Raw genomic sequence first — 25,955 nt, forward strand, 5'->3', positions numbered from 1 at the left:
CTCCTTAAGTAATATAATTGCCTTCGATCACTTCCTTGAGATTCCATTAGCCAGGAAAGATAAACCACATATCACAGAAAGGAAGACTGAGAAAAGTCACCACACCTATATAGATTTTGTCAAATGCTATTATCTATTCTTCCGTCGATTCAACTTCTAGAGAGAATTATTTACACGTTATTGTCTCTTTTTGGGCCCAATCAATTCCTTTGAAAATCATTTACTATCCCCTAAAAATTGCCTACATCCTCCATTTTCCTCTCCTCTATAAAGAGAGGATTTGAGCCTCATCTGGCCCTTCTTTGATTCTCATATTTTGCATGGCTCCCATGCACATTTGTACATTAATAACGTTGTATGCCTTTTCTCCTGTTACTCTATTGTCAGTTTATTTCCGCAGACTCTAGCCTTGAGAGAGGAAGGGAAAGTTTTCCATTGTCCCTACAGCAGCAAGGACTGTTCTTCAGATTCTTCCCTGTGACCTTTTGTCTCCAGATAGAAGAATGTTCCTTTTCCTCGGGTATAGGGACATCACCTCTCATATGAGTATCTTATGACTCCTTCAGGGGAAGTTCAAAAAATTCTTCCTAGGTTTTACGATCTTCTTCAGGGGAGAAGGGGAGGGTTGGGGTGGAATAAGGTAAAAGAGACTTGTTTCTGTGGTTTTCTTGGATGTTTTCAACCCAAAATACTAAATATGCCAAGGTGCTATATGTTAATTTTTTAAATACATGATTTAAAAGCATGTTTTACAATACATTTAATTTTTTTTTTTTTTTTTTTTTGTTTTGGAGAAAAGGTATTGCTTTGTCACCCAGGCTGGAGAGCAGTGGTGCAATCACGGTTCACTGCAGCCTCAACCTCCAGGGCTCAAGCAATCCTCCTACCTGTCTTCCATGTAGTTGGGGCTACAGGTGTGTGCCACCACACCACACCCAACTAATTTTTTGTTGTTGTTGTTTTCTTTGTTTGTTTTGTTTTTATTTGGTTTTGTTTTGGAGACAGGGTCTTGCTCTGTTGCCCAAGCTGGAGTGCAGTGGCACCATCTCGGCTCACTGCAACCTCTACCTCCTAGGGTCAAGTGATTCTCCCGCCTCAGCCTCCCGAGTAGCTTTAATTACAGGTATGCACCACCACACCCAGCTAATTTTTGTATTTTTTAGTAGAGACAGGGTTTCACCATGTTGGCCAGGCTGGTCTTGAACTCCTGACCTCAGGTGATCTGCCCTCCACTTCCCAAAGTGCTGGGATTACAGGCATGAGCCACCGCACCTGTCATTTTGTATTTTTTTTAAGAGATGGGTTTCACCATGTTGCCCAGGCTGGTCTCAAACTCCCAGGCTCAGTCAATCTGCCAGCCTCGACCTCCGAAAGTGCTGGGATTACAGATGTGAGTTACCACACCTGGCCAACAAAACTTATTCCTTAAGGTAATAGTGACCATGATGAGAATTTGAGGTTAATTCTTTCTGCTCGTGTTCTATCATAAAGCACTTGGCAGAATTTCTGGCTGTTTTTCTTGGCATTGTTTTTGTTATTATTATTACTCTTATAAAATCTGTACTTTTAAAAATCATAAAAATTTCAGATATGATACATGCATTTTACATGTTACACATTTTTCTGTATATAAATAGACAGTTTTCTAATTATGTGCTGGTGTTTGATAATCTAATTATATTCACTATTATTTTTCACAAGTCTTAATTTAAAATCTAGGAAAGTATTACATATTCCCCTTAAACGTTATACAAGACAGACGACCATAAGTAATGTAACCAATACTCACACCCATTTGTATCAACTGAGTGTTTTACTACTGTTGAGAAAAGTAGTCATAATCTTTCCTTATGAAGATAAAATTGGAATGATTTATTTCTGCTTCTTTTTGTGGTTGTGTTAATGCTATATATGAAGAATGAAATCTCTGTAAATGTATTACACTTTAACTTACATTTTCAATTTTTTTCCAGAATTTATATGTGTAGAATTGAAGGTTTACTGCATTAAAACACAGTGGTGACTGGTATTGTATCTCTGTATGAAATAACAGTTGAAAGGAAAGGAGAAAGAGATGAGAAGAATGAGGAAGAAGGAGTGATGCCAGGGAAAATAAAATGCTCATTTTACTCAAGGGCATGTGAAAGGGAAAGGTGTGGATAAAGGATGAAAATATTTGATAGTATGATGCAACCTGAAGGAAACTGAATGATAAAGGAAACGTGACTTTCTTCTGTTTCTATTCATCTTCATTGGTTATTTCCCCTGTGGTTTACCTTGTCCTGCATTTGTAAAGAGAGATCGAGCCTTCACTCAGATTCATTCTCTCCTGTGTCATTAGAACTTTGAAAGGCAAGATTTGTTGTCCTTGACAGATATACTATTATCTTTCTTATCAGATCCTTTTGGTAGCTTTTTCTAAAGATCATAGTCTCTAAATCTGTAGCTTCCTTTTGTTTTCTCTTTGCAAGAAGTTACTAAAAAATATCTCTTTTCCTCCTCCCTTCTTTCCTATTGTTTTCTTCCTTGCTTCATTAACCTCTACTCAGCCTGACATTTTGTGCAGTTGTGTACTACAAATGCTTTGGACTGACATGACATATATCTCTTTTTTGGCACACTTTATGGATGTTCCATTGCTAGAAAAAAATACTCCCTCCTAATTGCTTATTATTGGCTATCCAAACCACCTGAGTAAGTATTAGAAAATACTTTTAGAATATCTTTTATGACAACATTAAAAAATAATTTTCACATAAAAGGGGACTTTTGGGTCTGCTTACTCTACTGAGGTGAATTTTCTCATTTGCTATTTCACATTTAGCTAGGAGCTAGCCGCAAGCTCTATTTGTGGGACTATCACCAACTAGTGGTTTTGTGTTCAATGGCTAGGCCTTGTACTTTCCAGTTTCTCAGTTGCATAAAGTTCTGGATAAGTAGTCAAGCTATTACTGCTATTTTAGATTATTTTGTAGAATATTTTGTGTTCTGTATTTATTTATTTTTTCTGGAATAACTGTGGTAATTCTAATTAAATTTATCTTTGCTATATTTGTAGAATAACTTTTTAAATTTCTTCACAACTACAATTAATTAGTGTTTAAAATAATTCATTCATCAAAACATTTACATTAAACTCTCTCTGTACATTCCAAATTGCCATGTCATTTTTAAATTATATAATCTTTTTAATCTCACAACTATTTTCTAATAAAAATTTGATATTCCTAATTTTAAAATCGAGTAACGTGAATATTTTAAAAACTCACTACCTCAAGCAATACTACCTTGTCTTCATTTTTTTTGGGCAGCTATAACAAAATACCATAGACTGGTTAGCTTGTAAACAATAAAAATTTATTTCTCCTAGTTTTGAAGCCTGGGAAGTCTAAGGTGTTGGCAGATTGAGTGTCTGATGAGGGCTTTTATCCTCGTTTGTAGAACCTTATTACTGTGTCTCCACATGTCAACATATAAAACCTATGGTAAGGCTTGGAGAGACACATTTGGACCATAGTACAGCTTATTAAACTGTCTAGAAATCATTTAAGGAGAAAAGGTTACTTTTTCAAAGGAAAAATATAAAACTATATCACAGACCTAAGAATGTGTTGCAAAAAAAAAATATTTTTCTCTTCTCACTTGGGTCCAGTGGTTGGTGGCCTGGAAATTAAATGACAATATACATATTGACAGGAGAAAAGACGATGTTGATTTATATGCTTATGAAGGAGCTCTCAATAATGGAAAAAGTCATAGAATAGCTGGAAGTAAATGTTTCTATATATAAACTTAATGAAAGGAAAGATTTTAGGGCTCCAATGAGAGAGTATGAGAGATTCCATAGTGTTGTTTAATGGTAACAGAAATGGATTATCTTCTTGGCAGCTAATTTGCAGGAAACTCCCTTTGGGGAGGGTTAATAACAGCTATGTTTTGGGGAGTTTATACTTTAGCAGATAAGGGAAGTTCCAATAAGATTTCTGCTGCATCTTCTCTAGTTCAAATATTTTCAATTTAAAATAAATGTTATGCCAACTTTGGGAGTCAAAGAGGATCCCCACAAATGGTAGAGCTAGAAAATTCTACCTTAAAAATCTTCATGTTGTTACATTTTAGGTTTGTGTATGAAATGTCTGTACTATTATCAAGCTTTTTAAAGAAATTGCCTCTGTTGCATGGTTCTTGTTTTTAAATTCAATAGGTTAAGGCAATCAAACAGTATTTAGTGAGACATAGATCATAAAGCAAAATGTAATTTGCTTATATTTATTTTAATTTTAAACATATCAATACATATATACTTAGTTTCAAATTTATACTGAAAATAGCTTAGACTTTTAAACTAAAGCAAATAAGATTTGGGAAATGTTTTTGAGATTTCTATAAAAATTAGTTAAGAAATCATCATCTGCTATGTTTCAGCATCACAAAACATATCAGCTGAATGTTTCTTAACTAAGAATTGTGTTTATAAACTTGTAACTTCATTCTGTAATTCTCATCTAAAGCAAATTATTATTTCTCTCTGCAGTGTATATCAGTGCTTGGCATAAAGTACACACACATGTTTGTTAAATAAACAAATAGATAAATAAATCCTTTTTCAACTTGAACTGTTATGGTTGTATATTTACAGCATAGAAAGAAAAAAATAAATTAATTTTTAAATCATTAAAGATAATTTCTTTCTGAACTCTTTTAGGATGATAATACATGCCTGGTTTTGTGTAATAGTTCTGCTTTATACTTGTCTTATTGTAAGTATTAATAATATCTCTGTTTACTCCCAAAGTGTCCTAGTTTGGGCAGTAATTTATATGGTTCTTCTACTTATTTTTCACATGGGATAGATAAAGTGTGTATGTATACAGCAGAGAATAGAAAACTGCTTGTGTTGCTTCACTATTTTTATATCTATTCTGGTTCCTGAACTAAATGGTTTGAAACCCCCAAACTTTGAATTTCTTACATAAATATGATGGTTTTTTACCTCAGCATATTACTTTGGTTACAAAAGTCTAATGCCAAAACTTTTATATAATTTATTTGAGTTGAGGCACTCAAAGCCTACTAAAATTATATATTGCATGTATGCTTATTTCTGAGCTATTACTAATGCAGCTTTTTATTGTTGGGGGCCAAGTCTTTTGGCTCCCTAAATAAAGGTTCACTGAAAATCACTGACATGAGGCAAATTAATTAATAATAGAAAAGGCATACATATTTATTTAATGTGTATACAAGGGAGCATTCAGAATGAAGACCCAACTTCCCAATGCAATACAGAAGCTTATATGCCATCTTGAGATTACAGACAGAATGAGGTTACAGAAAAACAGGTTATGTATGGGACGGGGAGAAGAGGAACTCCGTCGAAGGGCAATAAATGATTACTAGGGAAAATGATGGATCTGGGAACATAAATTAACTTGTAAATAGTTCTCTTTGGAGTTTAAATGATGCTTGGAGATAGTCATTACTTCAAAAAAAGGTCTGTTCTGGTGTGGATATATCTTTGGTCTTACAAAGAGGGAAGAAAACTATTATATTCCCTGGTGGGTCCAAATCTTGAGAAGATAAAGAGGCTTCACATTTTGGTGTGCTGGTTTCTGAGTACCAACATTATTGTCATCATTAGTGAAATAATGTAGAATACAGCGATTTGCAACTTGCAGAATATTATACAAATGGAAAGTAGGTGAAACAGTATTCGTTATAGGAGTTTTCTAAATATGTCCAGCTTTCCTTCCTTTAGACATATAATAGAATTGTCCTTTGTTGCCCCCTTAAAGCTAAAAAAAAAAATAGCCAAACAGAAACTTTACAAGCTGTTTCATGATGTATTATCTTCCCTGCCCATGAAAACTTAAGCTTCCGTGCAATCTTAGCACTTGGGTGTCTGAGTGAAACCCTTATAGTTCTCCATGTAGCATCAATAGGAGAAATCAACTTTTATTATGTTAAGCCATTGATATTTTAATGTGCTTTGTCACTATAACATAACATATCTTACATCAACTGCTAAAATAACCTTCTTACCTAGTACCTATCATCTGCCTTTGAGAACCAATTGCACTATTTGCTTTCAAAGATGTCACAACCCCTCCCAGTACGTTGGCCTTCTTTCCTGCTGAGGTCAGATGGCCACTACTCTTTTTTGACCACACAATCTGTAATCTCTCAAAAGAAAATGTCATGGTGTTTTACAGCTGGAAGTTATCATAGGAATTATACAGTTGCAGTCCATCATTTAGATAAGTCACATAAAATAGTATAGCCTAAATAGGTCTGATAGTCACTCCTTATGTGAAGTCAGAAAAGTACTTAATCTTTCTCAATTTAATTTTCTTAACTTTCAAAATGTAGATAATCACACCTTCCTGTCAGGTTTCTTTAAAGGATTAAGTTAATTTAAGTGAGCTCATCAACACATTGTGGTCATAGGACATCTACATATCCCTTTGTTCCTTACTGGTTACATCAGGTTACACAGGTAAAGAGTGTTAGAGCTAGGACTTAAAAATAACATCTATAAGAGTTTTATATGCTGCAGTGAGCTATGTTCACACCACTGCACTATGATCACACCCACCATGGGTGACAGAGCAAGACCCTATCTCAAAACAACAAAAATAGTTTTATAGTCTTATTTTTATATTCATTAGCTATTCTTCGTAAACTACAACCGACTTGTTATTCAGCCAGAATAGGAATTATTATTGTATCTATTTCACAATAGCCAATTAAGACCCAGAGGCTGCAATTAGTCCAAAATCACCATTAGTATACAACAGAACTAGAGCTCAAACCCGTGGCCTCTGGCTTGAACATTGTGCTCTTTGTTTTCTGCTACCTGAAGCATAAACACGGTGCTGTGGACTTTCTAGCCAGGGCTTTTCCACTAGAAATAACCTTTGTACAAGTGGACATTTCTGAATTTCTCAATACTCAATAGTGAAGATAATATGAAATAACAATTTATATATTTTAGATTATACTGATGGGATAAAAATTTCAAAATAAACTCCTATGTAATTAAGAATTTGGCTGGCCTTTGCCTCCGATTCCCAAGAAGTAGCTTCTAAATCCTTGGACAGGATGTAAATCTTTAGGGAACGGAATGTCTTTATCATTCTTGGTGAGCCTTGATGATGATACATTTGTCCTAAGGAGGTAATTCATGGGCGCCCCTAGAAAGTTTGTGTTAATGAGATGACTCAGAATAGAGGTTGTACATACCAGAAAGACCAACAATATGATTAGAGGTTTAGGAGCTTTGAACTATGTGATAATAGCATAACCTCTGGGTAGAGGAGAGGGGCTGAAGACTGAGTTCAATCTCATAGCAAATGATTGAATCAATCATGTCTACCTAACAAAACCCCAATAAAAACTGTGGGCACAAATCTCAGATGAGCTTCCCTGATTGGCAATAATCTACATATGGTCACATGTAGATATGACAGAAGGGTGATTCCTCCTGACTCCATGGGGAAAAGGCTAAAGATCCCTCTTATTTAAGATCCTTCCATACCTTGCCCTACGAATCTCTTCTTTTGACTGGTTCTGATTTGTATCTTTTTGCTATAGTAATGCTCTAATCATAAGAATAGCACTTTCCTTTGTTCTGTGAATTATTGAACCTGAGGAGTAGTAGAAGCCTTAAATTAGTAGCCAGCTCTGTAGTGAGGGCATTCTTTTGGAAATCTATGTCCTTAACCTGTGAAGTTTGGCCCAACTCTAAGTAAGTGGTATCAGAATTTATGGCTTAAACATACTCCAAAATCAAGAATATAAATGTATAATATAGACAGTGCTTTCTTTCTTTTTTTTTTTTTTTTTTTTTTTTTTGAGATGGAGTCTCACTCTGTCACACAGGCTGGAATGCAGTGGCTCAATCTCGGCTCACTGCAACCTTCGCCTCTCGGGTTCAAGCAATTCTCCTGCCTCAGCCTCCTGAGTAACTGGGACTACAGGCGTGCGCCACCACACCCGGCTAATTTTTGTATTTTTAGTAGAGACGGGGTTTCACCATATTGGTCAGGCTGGTCTTGAACTCCTGACCTCGTGATCCGCCAACCTCAGCCTCCCAAAGTAATAGGATTACGGGTGTGAGCCACTGTACCTGGCTGTCGACAGTGCTTTATTTTTGATACTTTCAACCCTTAGGTAAAGACAAACAACATTTCAAGTTACCTCATATTTTTAAAAGTTTTGCATTATATTTACACTAAATAATGAAGGATATTTCCTTACCGTATATTTTTTATCATGATTAAAATAAATTGCAGGGCAAATTTATGTTACTCTGGAAGTAGAGAAAATCATGATGGCAGATAGGAGGCAGGACTAATTTGCAACTTCCACTGAGACAGACAGACCAGTGTGTGGAGACTCACATCGTGAACTTTTGCTCCAAGAACTACTGCAGGACCATACCAGGAAAGTTGAGAGAATCCACAGAAGGATCTTGATCACCACCGCAGGCTCCCTGAGATGCTGAAGAAAACTTGTGAGTCTGATCGCTTTCTCAGCAGGGAGGCTTGTGGACTGGGGCAAGTTCTCAGCCCTGGTCACTGGTTACCTGGAAATAGACTTGATGGTGTTGGGGAAGCACAGTGGGACTGAGAACACCCTTTAGGACTGCAGGCTGCATGGGAGCAGGGTGAAGCCTGTGACTGCTGGCTTTCCCCCACTTGCCTGGTGACCTGTGTGACTCAGCAGAGGCAGCCATAATTACCCCGGGAATATAAATCCATTGGACTGGGAACCACACTCCCATCCCCTACAGCAGCTGCAGTAAGCCCCGCCCAAGGAGAGGCTGAGCTCAGACACCCATATCTCTGCCCCCACTTGGTGATCTGTCTCTACCCATCCTGGTAGCTGAAGACAAAAATCATAATCATAATCTCTTGGGAACTCTATGGCCCTGCCCACTGCCTAAGAAACCTGACTACTTAACCAGGTGTGCCTAGGGCAAGTTTGCATTTCCTTATAGGGCTGCAGCTGATGCACTCTCAAAAGTGCCACCTTCTGGCTAGAGGCCAACAAAGACAAAAGCAGCACCCTAAATAAAAACACGACCAAAGTCCCTCACAAAGTCCACTTCACTCCCCTGCTACCTCCACCAGAGCAGGTGCTGGTATCTATGGCTGCAAGACCTGAAGATAGATCACATCACAAAACTCCTTGAAAACACTCCTCAGTACCAGCCTGGAGCCCAGTAGCTCCACTGGGTGGTTAGACCCAGAAGAGTGGAAACAATCACTACAGTTTAGCTCTCAGGAAGCCCCATTCCTAGGGGAAGGAGCAGAACACCACATTAAGGGAGCACCCCGAGGGACAAAAGAATCTGAACAGCAGACCTTGAATCCCAGAGCTTCCCACCGACATAGTCTACCCAAATAAGAAGGAACCAGAAAAACAATTCTGATTCTTTAATACCCCCTGAAAACAAGGTTCTTTAATGCCCCCTGAAAATTATACCAGCTCACCAAGAATGGATCCAAACTAAGATGAAATCTCTGAATTGCCAAAAAATAATTAATAAGGTCGATTATTAAGCTAATCAAAGAGGCACAAGAGAAAGGTTAAGTCCAACTTAAATAAAAAGCATGATACAGGATATAAAAAGAAAATTCTTCAGTGAGATAGATAGCATAAATAAAAAACAATACAACCTCTGGAAATCAAGGACACACTTAGAGAAATGAAAAATGCACTGGAAAGTCTAAGCAATCAAGTTGAACAGCAGAAAAAAAAAACTTAAGAGCTTGAAGACAAGGCATTTGAATTAACTCAAACCATTAAAGTCAAAAACAAAAGAATTTTTTCAAAAAATGAACGAAGCCTCCAAAAACTTTGGGACAATGTTAGATGTCCAAACCTAAGAATAATTGGTGTTCCCAAGGAAGAAGAGAAATCTAAAAATTTGGAAAACATATTTCAGGGAATAATTGAGGAAAACATCTCCAGCCTTGCCAGAGATCTAGACATCCAATGAAAGAAGCTCAAAGAAGACCTGGCAAATTCATCACAAAAAAAAATCACCTGGGCACATAGTCATGAGGTTGTCTAAAGTCAAGATGAAGGAAAGAACCTTAAGAGATGTGAAGCAAAAGCATGAGATAACCCATGAAGTAAAACCTATCAGATTAAGAGCAGATTTCTCAGCAGAAACCCTACAAGCCAGAATGGATTGGGGACCTATTTTTAGCCTCCTTAAACAAAACAATTATCAGCCAAAAATTTTGTATCCAGTGTAACTAAGCTTCATAAATAAAGGAAAGAGTCAGTCTTTCCCAGATAAACAAATGCTGAGAGAATTTGCCACTACCAAGCCAGCACTACAAGAACTGCTAAAAAGAGCTCTAAATCTTGAAACAAATCCTCCTCAAAATACACTAAAATAGAACCTCCTTAAACCATAAATCTCACAGGACCTATATAACAATAACAACATTAAAAAAAAAAAGGTATTCAGGCCACAAATAGCACACGAATAGAATAGTACCTTACATCTCAGTACTAACATTGAATGTAAATAGCCTAAATGCTCCACTTAAAAGATACAGAATGGCAGAATAGATACAAATTCACCAACCAAGTTTCTGCTGTCTTGAGGAGACTCAACACATAAGGACTCATATAAACTTAAGATAAATGGGTGAAAAAAGATATTCCATGAAGATGGACACCAAAAGTGAGCAGGAATAGCTATTTTTTCTGTCAGATAAAACAAACTTTTAAGCAACAGCAGTTAAAAATGACAAAAGGGGACATTATATGATGATAAAAGGACTAGGCCAACAGGAAAACATTGCAAATCTAAATATATATCCACCAAACACTGGAGCTTCCAAATTTACAGAACGATTACTACTAGACTGACGAAATGAGATAAACAGCAAAACAATAAAGTGGGGGACTTTAATACTCCACTGACAGCACTTGTCAGGTCATCAAGACAGAAGGTCAACAAAGAAACAATGGACCTACAGTACCTACATTGTACTCCACAACAAATGGACTTAACAGATATTTACAGAACATTCTACCCAACAACTGCAGCATACACATTCTACTCATCAGCACATGGAACACTCTCCAAGATAGACCATATGATAGGCCACAAAACAAGTCCCAGTAAATTCAAAAAAATCAAAATTATATCAAGTATTCCCTCAGACCACAGTGGAAAAAAATTGGAAATCAACTCTGAAAGGAACCCTTAAAACATGCAAATACATGGAAATTAAATAGCCTGCTCCTGGATGATGGTTGGGTCAACAATGAAATCAAGATGGAAGTTAAAATTTTTTTTTGAGCTGAACGACAACAGTGACACAACCTATCGAAACTGGGATACAGCAAAACAGTGCTAATAGGAAAGTTCACAGGATTAAATGCCTATATTAAAAAGTCTGAAAGAGCAAAAATAGACAATCTAAGGTCACGTCTCACAAAACTGGAGAAACAAGAACAAACAAAACTGATGGATACTGGGGGGAAAAGGTAGGGGGTGGCAAGAGATAAAAGGCTACAGTTGGGTACAGTATATGCTGCTTGGGTGATGGGTGCTGCAAAATTTCAGATATCACCACTAAAGAACTTATTCATGTAACCAAACACTGCCTGTTCCCCCAAAATCCATTGAAATGAAAAATTAAAAAAATTTTTAAAAATCTTACTCTGAATGTTCTTTATTTTATTTATTTTCTGAGAACACAGTTTTCAAAACCTAAGATACCCTTATCTGATGAAAATATGACAGAAAGTTAAGATTGTTCTTTCTGTGGCATGAACAAATGGACATTTATTATAAATTCTCTTTATGGAAGTGTGAAATATATTCTTAGTTGTATTTATGTTTCAGTAATAATGTTGCTTTCTTCCCTGGCAATGTTGAATAAACAAAGCATGCAATAATTGAACCGTACCAAATAATAGCATCACAGGAATTTGCAAATATTAGAAAGCAGGGCTTTACTCCTGCCTTCAGAGAGCTGATGATAAGCAGCCTACAATTTCACAGTGGTCTTTTTTCAATCTCCTAGACAATACACATCCAATTTCCACCAGGAACACATCCTCTTAGTAATTTGCTCTGCAGAATTGGGATGGTAGTGGATTTGAGGTTACACTACCTGCTTTATTGCCGATTAGTAATCTCACCATGTCCAGTCATCATTACCTGCCAACTCCATAATGAGAAAAAGGTTGCCATTTACAAAGTTCTCCCTTGGTGAAATATTTCATTGTTGTATAACTTTGAAGTGTTACAATTTGTTTTTTGATGAACTCATCTAATATCTCCTGCTTTGCACTAATAACCTCAATAAAATTTGAATAGATACTATCTTAAATTCACGATTGGTAAGATTATTCATCTTAAGAGTATATCAATATTAGAAGTAATTTTTTCTCTTGATAATAAAACATATTTAATTTATATAAATATTTCTTTTTAGTTACCATTTAATGGACATCAACTTCATGCCAGGCAATGTACTAAGTAGTCTTCTTATAGTCATCTTCTTAATTCTTTCTCTAAATCTCTACCAGGAAAATAAGATTTGCATATGCTCTGAATTGAAATATATACCTCACTAGGGAAGGAACACTGTCCGTTTTTCCAGTGTATGGAGGACAAGGCTCTTGGCCCTCTAAGATTCACTGAAAATTACTGACATGAGGCAGATTAATTAATAAAAGAAAAGGCATACAAATTTATTAAAGGCATATACATGGGAGACTTCAGAATGAAGTGAAGACCAACTTCCCAATGAGGTGCAGAGGCTTATTTACAATCTTGAGGTTACAGAAAGAATGAAGGCTTGGATCCTGGTAAAACGGGTTAGAAGAGCAGGGGAGAAAAGAGGAATTCTACTAAGGCACAATAAATGTTACTAGGGAACAGAAATAAAATTGTAAATAGTTTTCTATGGAATTAAGGAAATCTTAGAGACAGTGTTTCTGGAAAAGGATTCTGTTCAAATATAGTTATGTTTCTGGTTTTCTTTCCTGTAATGGATAATGAGATAACAAGGAGAGGAACAAGAATAATTGTTCTCCTTTGTAGGTCAGTTCTTATCTTTATGTAGATAGGGGAAAAGCCTATTCCAGGGCTTGTTAATCTAGAAGAGATTTTAATTTAAAGTACTCATTATATCGAGGAGCCATATTTTGGCATGAAATATTTTTATTTCCTTCAAATGACATATATGATATACATGACATGTATGTCATATATATGACATTTATGACATACATGATATACATGACATGTCATATATATGACATTTATGACATATATGATATACATGACATGTATGTCATATATATGACATTTATGACATATATGATATACATGACATGTATGTCATATATATTATGACATATATGATATACATGACATGTATGTCATATATATTATGACATATATGATATACATGACATGTATGTCATATATATTATGACATATATGACATATATGATATACATGACATGTATGTCATATATATGACATTTATGACATATATGATATACATGACATGGTATATGTGACATTTATGACATGTGTGTCATATATGACATTTATGACATATATGACATTTATGACATGTGTGTCGTATATATGACATTTATGACATATATGACATACATGACATTTATGACATATATATGACATTTATGACATATATGATATACATGACATATATGTCATATATATGACATTTATGACATATATGATATACATGACATATGACATTATACAAGATTATATTTATAAGATTTATATATATAAGATGTGTATATATAGAGAGAGAGAGAGAGAGAGAGAGAGAGAATGGTGCTGAGAACATAGTAGAAACTCAGTAAGTGTTAGCTGAATGATTGTGTTTATTTCCATTGTATAAACTTACATTAAAATGTAACTTTTCAACATCAAACAACTTATAGGACTAAGGCTATCATTTGAATGAGTGCTTTCTACTAATTATATAATTGTTAGCAGAAATGTGTCCTGATCCAGACCCCAAGAGAGAGTTCTTGATCTCATGCAAGAAATAATTTGGAGAGGGTCCACAAAGTAAAGTGAAAACAAGTTTGTTAGCACAGTAAAGAAATAAAATAATGGCTACTTCTAGACAGAGAAGGAATGCACCCACTTTGGTACAATGCTTGTTGAAAACCAAAAGAATTCCAGATACTTTGAAAGAAGTGGCAGGTCACTGCAAATTCCATGAGACAGGCAAAAATCTCCTGTGCTCTCTTGAAAGCACCACTTCATGGCTGGAGGCCAACCAACTCAGGACATTATAGAAACTCATACAGAATAACCCTGTTCTCAGGAAGGAGGAAACAACAGCTAATTCTGCTACCTGCAACATCCTGGCTAACCAGTGGTCCTGAGTCTGTCCATGTGACAATTTCACTGCTAGCATAACAAGCATTCGAGAAAGCCAGCACACTAAACATATCTACAACCAAGGACTCTCACAGAGTCTACTTTACTTCCCTCCCACCTCCACCAGAGCAAGTGCTGGTATCCATAGCTGGGAAACCTGAAGACAGATAACATCACAAGCCACTTTGCAGACATTCCCCAGCACCAGGCCAGAGGCTGGTGGCCCTATTGTGTGACTATACCCAGAAGAGTAATAACAATCACTGCAGTGTGGCTCACAGGAAGCCCCATCTCTAGTGGAAGGAGGCGTGCACCACAACAAGAGACCACCTGTGGGACAAAAGAATCTGAACAGCAGCCCTTAAGTTCCAGACCTTTCCACTGAAATAGTCTACCCAAATGAGAAGGAATCAAAAGGTAATTCTGGTAATATGCCAAAACAAGTTTCTATAACACCCCAGAAAGACCACAGCAAAGAATCCAAAACAAAAATAATGCTTTGAATTGCCAGATAAATAATTCAGAAGATTGATATTAAGCTACTCAAAGAGATACCAGAAAAAGGTGAAAACCAACTTTAAAACAATAAAAAAATACAGAATATGGATGAGAAATTATTCAGAGAAATAAATATTAGAAAGAAAAATAATCACAACTTTGGAGATGAAAGACAAACTTAAGAGACATAAAAAATGACTGGAAACCTTCAAAAATAGCATCGAACAAGTAGAAGACAGAGCTTGAAGACAAGGCTTTCAAATTAACGTAATTACAGAGAGACAAAAAAAAAAAAAAAAAGAAAATGAACAAAGCCTCTAAGGAATTTGGAATTATGTTAAATAGCCAAACCTAAGAATAATTGGTTTTCCTGAGGAAGAAGAGAAACCTAAAATTTTGGAAAACATATTTGAGGGAATAATTGAGGAAAAGTTCCCTGGCCTTGCTAGAGATCTAGACATCCAAATACAAGAAGCTCAAAGAACATTTGGGAAACTCATCCCAAAAAGATCATCACCCAGGCAAATAGTCGTCAGGTTACCTAAAGTCAAGAAAAGGGAAAAAAATCTTAAGAGCTGTGAGACAAAAGCACCAGGTAACCTATAAAGGAAAACATATTAGATTATCAGCAGATTTCTCAACAGAAAATCTACAAGCCAGAAAGTACTGGGTCCTGTCTTTAGCCTCCTGAAACAAAATAATTGTCAACCAATAATTTTGTATCTAGCAAAACTGAGCTTCAAAAAATGAAGAAAAGATAAAGTATTTTTTCAGACAAACAAATGCTACTACCAAGGCCGCACTAAAGAAATGATAAAGAGTTCTAATCTTGAAACAAAATCTTACAATACACCAAAATAGAAACTGTTTAATGTATAAATCTCACAGGGCCTATAAAACAACACAACAACAACAAAAGAAACCCAAGGTATTCAGGCAACAACTGACATGACAAATAGAACAGTACCTCACAGAAATACAAAAAGAAAAAAGAAAAAAAAACTACAAAAGATCTTTCAAGGTTACTATGAACACGTTTTTGCACACAAACTCAAAAAATCTAGAGGATATGGATAATTTCCTGGAAATATATAACCCTCCTAGATTAAATCAGGAAGAAATAGAAACTCTTAACCGACCAATAACAAGTAGTATAATTGAAACAGTAATTTAAAAAGGCAAACAAATAAAGTTCAGGACCAGATGGATTCACAGCTGAATTCTATCAGGCTTTCAAAGAAGAATTGGTGCCAATCTTACTGAAACTACTTCGAAAGAGAGAGAAAAAGGGAATCCTCCCTAAAGCATTCTATGAAGCCAGTATCACCCTAATACCTAAACCAGGAAAAGATATAACAAACAAACAAACAAAAAAGAAACTACAGATCAATATCCCTGGTGAACATAGATGCAAAAATCCTCAGCAAAATACTAGTTAACTGAATTCAACAGCATATTAAAAAGATAATCCACATGATCAAGTTGGTTTTATATCAGGGATTCAGGGATAGTTTAACATATACAAGTCAATGGATGTGATACATCACATACACAGAATTCAAAACAAAAATAATAATGATCATCTCAATAGATGCAGAAAAAGCATTTGACAAAATTCAGCATCACTTTATGATTAAAATACTCAGCAAAAGTGACATAGAAGGAACATATCTCAAGATAACAAAAGCTATCTATGACAAACCCACAGCCAACATTATACTGAATTGGGAAAAGTTGAAAGAACCAAGAACTAGAACAAGACAAGGATGGCCACTTTCACCACCTCTATTCATTATAGTACTGGAATTCCTAGCTAGAGCAATTAGGCAAGGGAAAGAAATAAAAGGCAACCAAATTGATAGAGAGGAAGTCAAATTGTTGCAGTTTGCCAATGATATGATTGTATAACTAGAAAACCCTAAAGACTCATCCAGAAAGCTCATGGAGAGGAAAAAGGAATTCAGTAAAGTTTCAGGATTGAAAATCAATGTACACAAATCAGTAGTGCTGCTATACACCAAGGGTGAGCAAGCTGAGAATCAAACCAAGAACTCAATTCCTTTTACAACAGCTGTGAAAAAAAATAAAATAAAATACTTAGGGATATAACTAACCAATGAAAGATGAAAGATGGATGATCTCTAAAAGGAAAACTACAAAACACTGCTGAAAGAAATCATCAATGACACAATCAAATGGAAACACATCCCATGCTCATGGATGGGTAGAATCAATATTGTGAAAATGATCATACTGCCAAAAACAATCTATACATTCAATGCATTTCCCATGAAAATACCACCATCATTCTGAAATGGGAGGAGTTCCCTTATCCCCCTCCTAGGGTGTGTGATAGGGGTGTGGCTCGCTTCTTTGGTGCCCCGCTGCTCAAACCCCTAGGGGGAGCATGCAGACAGGGGCAGGTTGTGGGGTGCATTTTGGGGCTCTGACCCCACAGCAACGTATAGGGTGAGTGTTAGAGCTCTCAAAGCCCCAGTGAGTGTGTATTACAGTGTGCTTTGTCAGGTTTGTCATCTTGTGGCTTGTGTTAATCAGCTCAATTAGACCCTCTACCTTATGTCAAAGACAGAGGACATTCTGTATCCCGGGTTCTTGACCTAGTGTCACAGAAAAATCAGATCACACATGGGCTTGGAGGATGGGTCCAAGGTTCTATTGAGTGGTGGAGGTAGCTCTCAGCAAGGTGGACTGGGAGCCAGAAGGGGGATGGAGTGGGAAGGTGGTTTCCTCTGAATCAAGCTGCCCAGTGGCCAGACTCCTCTGACTGTCCCAGACCAAATTCCACGTCATTCCCCCTCAATGGCCTGCCAGTGTCTACTGGTGTCTGTCAGTGTGCTCTTCTGCTCCTTTTGATGTCCAGCTGCTTGTGTCTCTGCCCACTAGGGTCTCAGGTTTCTATGGGCACAGAATGGGGGGCATGGCATGCCAGAGTGGTCTTGGAAAATGCAACATTTGGGTGCAAAAACAGGAGTGCCTGCTCTCACTTAGTTCCATGGGCACAAGCCTGAGAGTGGAACCATCGCCAGAGACCCCACATTTTTCTATCCAGCACATCCCTGTCCCACTGCCATGTCAATTCTTCACAGAACTAGAAAACCCAATCCTAAAAGTGATGTGGAACCGTAAAAGAGACTACATAGCAAAAGCAAGATTAAATAAAAAGAACAAATCTGGAGGCATCACATTACACTACTTCAAACTATACTACAAGGCCATAGTCACCAAAATAGCATGGCTCTGGTATAAAAATAGACACATAGACCAATTGAACAGAATAGAGAACCCAGAAATAAAGCCAAATATTTGCAGTCAACTGGTCTTCGAAAAGCAAACAAAAACTTGCGGTGGGGAAAGGACACCCTACTCAGCAAATTGTGCTGTTATAATTGGCAAGCCACATGGAGAAGAAGTAAGCTGGGTCCTCATCTCTTACCTTATACAAAAATCAACACAAGATGGATCAAAACCTTCTAGACATTGGTTTAGGCAAATAATTCATGACCAAGAATCCAAAAGCAAATACAGCATATAAAAAAATGAGTAGATGGGACCTAATTGAAGCCAAAGAAATAATCAGCAGACTAAGCAGGCTGCCTACAAAGTGGGAGAACATATTTGCAAACTATGCATTCGGCAAAGGACTAATATCCAGAAACTACAAGAAACTCAAAGAAATCAGCAAGAAAAAAACAAATAATCCCATCCAAAAGTGAGCAAAGGACATGATTAGACAGTTCTCAAAAGAATATATACAAACAGCCAATAAACACATGAAAAAATGCTCAACATCACTAATCGTCAGGGAGATCCAAATTAAAACTACAATACGATACCACCTTTCTCCTGCAAGAATGGCCATTGGTAAAAGGTCAAAAAAAATAGATGTTGGCATTATGAGGTTAAAAAAAAAAAGGAACTTTTATACACTGCTGGTGAGAATATAAATTAATACAACCATTTAAAAGTAGAACTACCATTTGATCCAGCAATCCCAGTACTGGGTATCTACTCAGAGGAAAAGAAGACATTATATGAAAAAGACACTTGTACACAAATTTATAGCAGGACAATTTGCAATTGCAAAAATACGTAACAAGCCTCAATGCCCATCAACATGCAAGTAGATAAAGAAAATGTTATATATATATATATATATATATATATATATATATATATATATATATATATATATCTGCCATGGAATACTGCTCAGCCATAAAAAGGAACAAAATAATGGCATTTGCAGCAACCGGGATGTTAGAGACCATTATTCTAAGTGAATTAACTCAGGAATGGAAAACCAAACATTTTATGTTCTCACTTAAAAGTGGGAGCTAAGCTATGAGGATGCAAAGGCATAAGAGTTACATAATGAACTTTGGGGACTTGGAGAGAAGATTGGCAGGTGGTGAAAAACAAAAGACTATACATTGGGTACAGAGTACGCTGCTCAGGTGATGGGTGCACCAAAATTTCAGAAATCGCCACTAAAGAACTTTTCCATGCAATGAAACACCACCTTATTCCCCTACAACAACTGAACGAAAATAAAAATAAAATTAAAATAAAATAAAGGCAAAAAATCATGGGGGAAATGGGCTCCAGTACAAGGACTCCTGACAAAAGATTATTAAGCTTTGTGTAACTGTTGACTTTGGCAAGAAACTCATTATTAAACTAAGAATGTTTTTGTCAGCTGGGCGCGGTGGCTCACGCCTGTAATCCCAGCACTTTGGGAGGCCGAGGTGGGCAGATCACGAGGTCAGGAGATCGAGACCGTCCTGGCTAACGCGGTGAAACCCCGTCTCTACTAAAAATACAAAAATATCAGCCGGGCCTGGTGGCGTGCGCCTGTAGTCCCTGCTACTCAGGAGGCTGAGTCAGGAGAATGGGGTGAACCCGGGACGGGAAGCTTGCAGTGAGCAGAGATCACGCCACTGCACTCCAACCTGGGAGACAGAGCGAGACTCCAACTCCAAAAAAAAAGAAAAAGGAATGTTTTTGTCCTTTAGATGTGGGATATCAGGACACTTCCTGGCTTTGTTAAGTTCTGGGTCTGTTTAGCAGACATTATTCATCTATTCCCTTAACTGGAAATATCTTAAATATCTTGTCACTAAGAATGCTCATCCTTCTGGGAATGCAACCCAGCAGGTCTCAGCCTCATTTTACCCAGCCTGTATTCAAGATGAAGTTGCTCTGGTTCCCACGACTCTGATATAACAATAATTTTACAGCAATTAGTTACAAAAGACTAATGTATTCACCAACTAAGATCCCTCTGGCAAACTTTCTGTTATTTTGGAATTGGCAAAAAGCATGATAAAATTTATGACCAGCCAGAAAAAGCAAAGGCATTATATTGTGGTATCCAGCAAGATAAGAATTCTACAGATTTGTCTTTTTTGATTAATTATATATGGAAAGCTTCTAGAACAGGTACTGGCACATACTTGGCACTCCAGTCAATAAATACATTTTGAATAAGTAAATTTTGTTTTCTCGGTGAATACTAGTATTAACAGAATTTAAGATACTTCCTAGTAAACGCTACAATTTAAATCTCTTCAATTATACCATGTTTTGTGATGCTTTTCAGTATGCTTTCTTATATTTTATTTGATCCTGACAATAATTCTAGCGATGAATAAAGAAAGCGTGATTGATATCTTTTAACAAATTGTCCAAGGTTAAGTAAATTTTCCACGATTTCATAATTAACTAAAAAAATCTGTGACTTCATCTTGATCTTCTACCAACTTCTTTTTGCTAAAACAGGTATTTTTAAGCATCAGAATTTACTGTTAATTGAAAAATTTTCATGATTTTAAATAATTATCCAAGAGCCATAAATAGCATTCATTACCTTATTTCATGAAAATAGTTTATGAAAATAGTACACTATATGAAATACTCAATACTTATTGATAAATATGTAGTGAAAATAGAATCTTTATGGCTTCATGAATTGCCTTTTTCTAGCATTAAAACTATCTGAGAATAGGCTCTGTTTATTAAGTTAGTTCTTTAAATTAAGGAGATTCTACTACTGATTATTTGTTTATCCTTTTGTTTAAAAATGAGTAACCATGCTCTAACTCCTCAATAATTTTGTTTTCTTATCAATACATTAACTTTTATTACCCAAATATGATACACAGAACTCAAGCTCTTGTAAATAAGTGTTCATTACAAATAATATCCAAGGTCCATTGTTTGTAATGGTTTGTTAAGTAACATTAAGCAGAATTTTGTTGTTATTTTTTGTTTCTCATTTAGATTAGCTTTGCTTAGGTTTACATGAGAAGAGCTTATAATATTTAACATACCAATGAGAAGCGTGACTTCTAAAATTGTAGTTATAATAAACAGTGTTTCCCTCATCTATTTGAACATGAAAAAAGTTTCTCCCCTATAGGGCATCTTGAGAAATTACCATTCATGGATCACACTCAGAGTTGTAATGGCCAAGGATTTTATCTTATATTTAGCTAACTCTTCTGAATTAATGGTTGTAATTACTGGTTTCTGTAATTCATGGTTCTTCCACTATTTTAGATTGTTTCAACTATAAGGGGGTAAATGGATAAGTTCAGTGTTCGTGCAATTTTTAGTAAATAAAATGAAAATAGGAAAAGAAAAAAGGGAACACTAACCTACTTTTTATCCAGTTCATTATAAGGTAGTGCAAGACACCCTTAGACCTAGCATGGGATACATAGATATGGTTAAGTTGTCTGGTTTACATTTCTCTACATTCAGAATTAGACAGTATGTATTTCTTTCAATGATCTATAATTCACATTTTGTAAATACTATCTTCTATCTATGTGCATCTATAATTACATTGTTAGAGTATTTAACTATAATATATTATTCTAATGATTGTATAGCCAATAAGCCCAAGCTGCATGCAGTGATAATTAGCTTATTGCAAAAATACAGAAGAAAGGCAATCAAAGTCCATACATAATGGTCAACCCACTGAAGGGTCTTAGTTATGAAATATTAACCAACTGAGGACATGGTTTGAAAAAAGTTACTTTAGCAAAAAGAAAAAAGGAAACAAAGCAGATAACAGATATGAGAGGCATGTCCATGAGCATGGGCATGTCTATGAGCGTACTATTCTGATTCATAACCAGATCTCATCATAGATGAGAGGCCACATGAGTTAACAATGATACAGCAGAAGACAGGAGATGGGAAAGAAGATCTGTTGACTTTAGTCTTGGAAGATTCTACTTTGAGTGGCAATTTTAAAGAATATCAGGAATATTATATTTCTTTCCCTTATAGATCCAGTCTCACTCCTTGATTCTCCATTGGATGCTTATTTACATGTCCTTACATTTTAAATGTTGTATAAAGACCTTCCACTTTTAAAAACCATATAGACAAAGTATAGAGGCTAAATATAACTACAAACTATAACAAAAATATTGGATATTAATTTATATAAGAATTGCTGTATACTTTGATGTGCATTACTCTATATATATGTAAAATTCATATACTCCTATAAAATTAAGGTTTAAATTATAAAAATAGATAACTGAAGATTTGTTGAGGAGAGGTTGAAAAAAGTATAAGTACTTTTTACCTCCATGGGCTTCTCCCACAGTTTTTCCAAAGGCTGCAAAGCTATTATTTACATCTGGTTCCCTAGAAGCCGACCTCCAATAGGAAATTTTATGCTATTGATTTATTAAGATAGTGTTCTCAGGAGAAACAAGTAAGGGAGTGAGGGAAGCAAGGTGGAGAAGGAGAAGGAGCTGCACAAGATGTGCTTTCAGGTGAAGACTAAGTTCGTTCTGATCCCCTGTGAACTTGGACCACAAATGACAAGACAGATTGTCATCCCCTGAAGTCAGGAAGCGGGGCTGTTGTTCACCTTCAACACCCTCGTTTGTGATTAACCGTGGGTTGCAAGGTGGAGGGAGGGAAAGGGTGAACCAGTCTAACACCCAGTCACTTTTAGGAAGGTGAGTGTGATAGTTAATTTTATGTCTCAACTTGACTGGGCCATAGCACACCGATGCATTTGGTTGAATATTAATCCGGATGTTTCTGTGAGGTTGTTTCTGGATGAAATGAACATTTTTGTAGACTGAGTAAAGTAGTTTGCCGCCTCTCCCGACCCAACAATGTGGGTGGGGCTCATCCAATCAGTTGAAGGCCTTACTAGAACAAAAATGCTGACCTTTTCATGAGTAAGGGGGGAAGTCCTCCTGCCTGACTACCTTTGAACTGGGACATGTGCCTTTTTTTTCTGCCTTCAGACTCAAACTAAACATCAGCTTTTCCCGGCTCTCAAGCCTGCTGGTCCCTGAACTAAAACTCACATTATCAACTCTACTGGTTCTTAGGCCTTTGGAGTCAGACTGGAACTACAGCATTGACTCTTCCGGAACTCCAGCTTACTGATTACAGATCTTGGAACTTTTCAGCTTCCACAACCATGTAAGCCAATTCCTTTCTAATAAATAAGTCTCTCTCTGTATATGCATCCTACTGGTTCTGTTTCTCTGGAGAATTCCAACTAACGAGGTGAGAAATAGCTTCTATAACATAAATGAAAAGCTCCAGAAAATATTGGTCTTAAAGTAAACGTGGTTTCTTATGAAACGTTTCCTGTGATTTAACCCCATATTTAGTGTCTAAATGTATCTGTCTAAAATAATTCTCAGGATTCTAATTTCACTGAATTTTTATACAGGTACCCTATCATTCACTTTCAACAAAGCTATTGTATATACTAAATTACCGCTGTGTTCTTTTTGGAAACCTAATATTTAGAAAAATCCAGAAGATAATCTATCTATTACTTAAACCTGAAATACTTAGATCTATCTATTACTTAAATTTATCTATTACTTAAACCTGAAATGCTTACTTTTTAGCAAACATTTGCTTTGTTACCTATTTCTGAGAGTGCAAAAGCTTCCTTTGAAAATGAGACATAAAATCAAGAAATGCGATTAAAGCTTTAGGACTGGAGATTTCTCAGAGATTATCTTGTCCAATATACTTTTTTTTCATACAAGTAAACTGAGGGAGAATATGAAGTCAGTAAGCAATAGGGGACATATAGGAGAAAACTTTTTACTTTACATTTTTAAGTTTTAACACCTTGATCAGCAATTATTTTTAGTTGTAGCTTAGTATAAAGTCATTTATATACCATACATTTTTAATGTTGAAATCTTATTGCTTATGGTTCTAAATTCAACTCAAAAAATGCCTCAGATGCAATTTGCCAGTAAATATTTTATTAAGAGAATGTATCCTTCATAGAGAACAGATTATAGTGAACACAATATAGCCATTCTTTTTAAAACAGTTTATTACTACAAATCTTTGAAAAAAAATAATAATGGTGGTTGATAACAATATCAACATAGCCATATTAACACATTTCATCAAATATCCCTGTGAGGTCAGTACTTTCATTAACCTATTTTCATTAACATATGATGAAACTGTGGTGTCTGAACTCAGTTGTCCTGGCTCACAAAATGGCCTTATCAACCACGATATTCTTCTCTAGAGCAAACATATTATCAACACAGAAACTACTGTTTAAAGCATTTGAATATACATTTAAACCATTTTCATACATATTTGCTGGAAACTTATATGAACTAAATACTATTTTACCACTTTTCTTGTTTTGGCAATGAAATAAAACATTGAAAAATTATTGGGTGTTACCTAGTGAGGAAGTGGAAAACCATGTGCTTTAGTCCTTCCCTTAATCAGTGTGTGAGTAATAAAGCTTGCTATTTAATATGAAGACGATGATCTTGATCCACTGTCAAAGGACATGTATGTGGGGCTGCTTTCACTGTTAATAAAGGATTACATAAGCTATACTTATTATTCTTAGGAAAAATTGCAATGGCACAGGAGTTAGGAGGCCTTGGGTTTAATTTCTGCTCTGTAAGTAGTTATTTGGCTTTAGCCGAGTCATAACTCTACGAGAATCATTTTCCTCTTCTTGAAAGTGAAGAGGTAGGAATTTTGACCTAGATCAGTTTATAGATTCTTTCTAGGTCTGTTCAAACGTTCTATGAGTCTATAATCTAGACCTCATTAGTGGTGTGCTACTAGTACTAATCAGGCCCAAATGAAATATATTAAGTTGCATTTTGTATGTGATAGGTGCTGCCAGATTTTAGATTCCTACTTTTAATTTCTATTTGAGATCCTCTTCTACCTTCTCTATGCTTTTTTAGAAAGCTTTGCTCTTAGAAAAGAACCAAAATACATGGATTGATTGAGATCATTCAAGAATTTTTAAATTATTTTACAAATTAGATTATAAAGATTAAACCTCATTAATAAGAATAAATTAAATGTTTAAATGTTAGAAACAAACATCAGGTTGTCCAGTCTAACAGTTCCCTATCTGAACTGAAAGAAAAATAAATATATTATTATACTTTATCCATGTAGGAAAGTTATGTAACATGTCAAGAGTGAAGAATGAGTTTGGAAAAGTTGCTCTTCACGGCATTCTTTTACTGGGAACCTCAAATGGTGTGCTTGAGCTGTTGGAAGCAGGCTGACACAATTGGAAAACACTGAATTAGTGGGAGGTAAGGGAGGTATCTGCAACAGCTGAAGTAAAATGAACTTTTCTGCAGAGAAAAGCAGCTTAGTTACAACCCTCAAAGCTCAAACGTCAATCCGTCCCCAAGCAGGACAAGTGTGGGTGATATATGGAAAGGCTATTTTAAAATCCGCTTGAGCTTGCCAATCTGGAGATTTGCCCAGGAAAGAGAGCCTCAGAAAAATCACGATGCAAACAAGCAAATTTTATCAAATTTATGCAGAACTTGAGAGTCACAGAAACTAATTGGACAGAATCCCATCTAAAATTTCGTCATTAATAACTACTATGACAGATAGTTCTTTTAACGGTCTTTTCTTTCATGTCTGTTTCAATGACTTAATAAGTATGTGTATTTGCTTTGTGCAATATCATGACGGAAAAAATACTTTCCCAACAGTCCTTATA

The 25,955-nt window shown here is 35.9% G+C and overlaps 1 long non-coding RNA gene across 9 annotated transcripts in view; it reads left to right on the top strand.

Annotated features, from left to right (window-relative positions):
* LOC117979812 (uncharacterized) overlaps window positions 1-25,955 on the top strand; it is a 442,597-nt gene that overhangs the window by 225,324 nt on the left and 191,318 nt on the right. For 2 of the 9 annotated variants that reach the window (XR_010111688.1, XR_010111689.1), the window contains exon 3: window positions 23,302-23,395. The exons of 6 other annotated variants lie outside the window; for them this stretch is intronic. This is a non-coding gene — a long non-coding RNA (uncharacterized LOC117979812). Of the gene's footprint in view, window positions 1-23,214; window positions 23,396-25,955 lie in introns of all 9 variants that reach the window. One more of the 9 variants, XR_010111693.1, reaches the window with a different exon arrangement.

This window comes from Pan paniscus, chromosome 2, assembly GCF_029289425.2.
Source record: "Pan paniscus chromosome 2, NHGRI_mPanPan1-v2.0_pri, whole genome shotgun sequence".
Taxonomy (NCBI): Eukaryota; Metazoa; Chordata; class Mammalia; order Primates; family Hominidae; genus Pan; species Pan paniscus.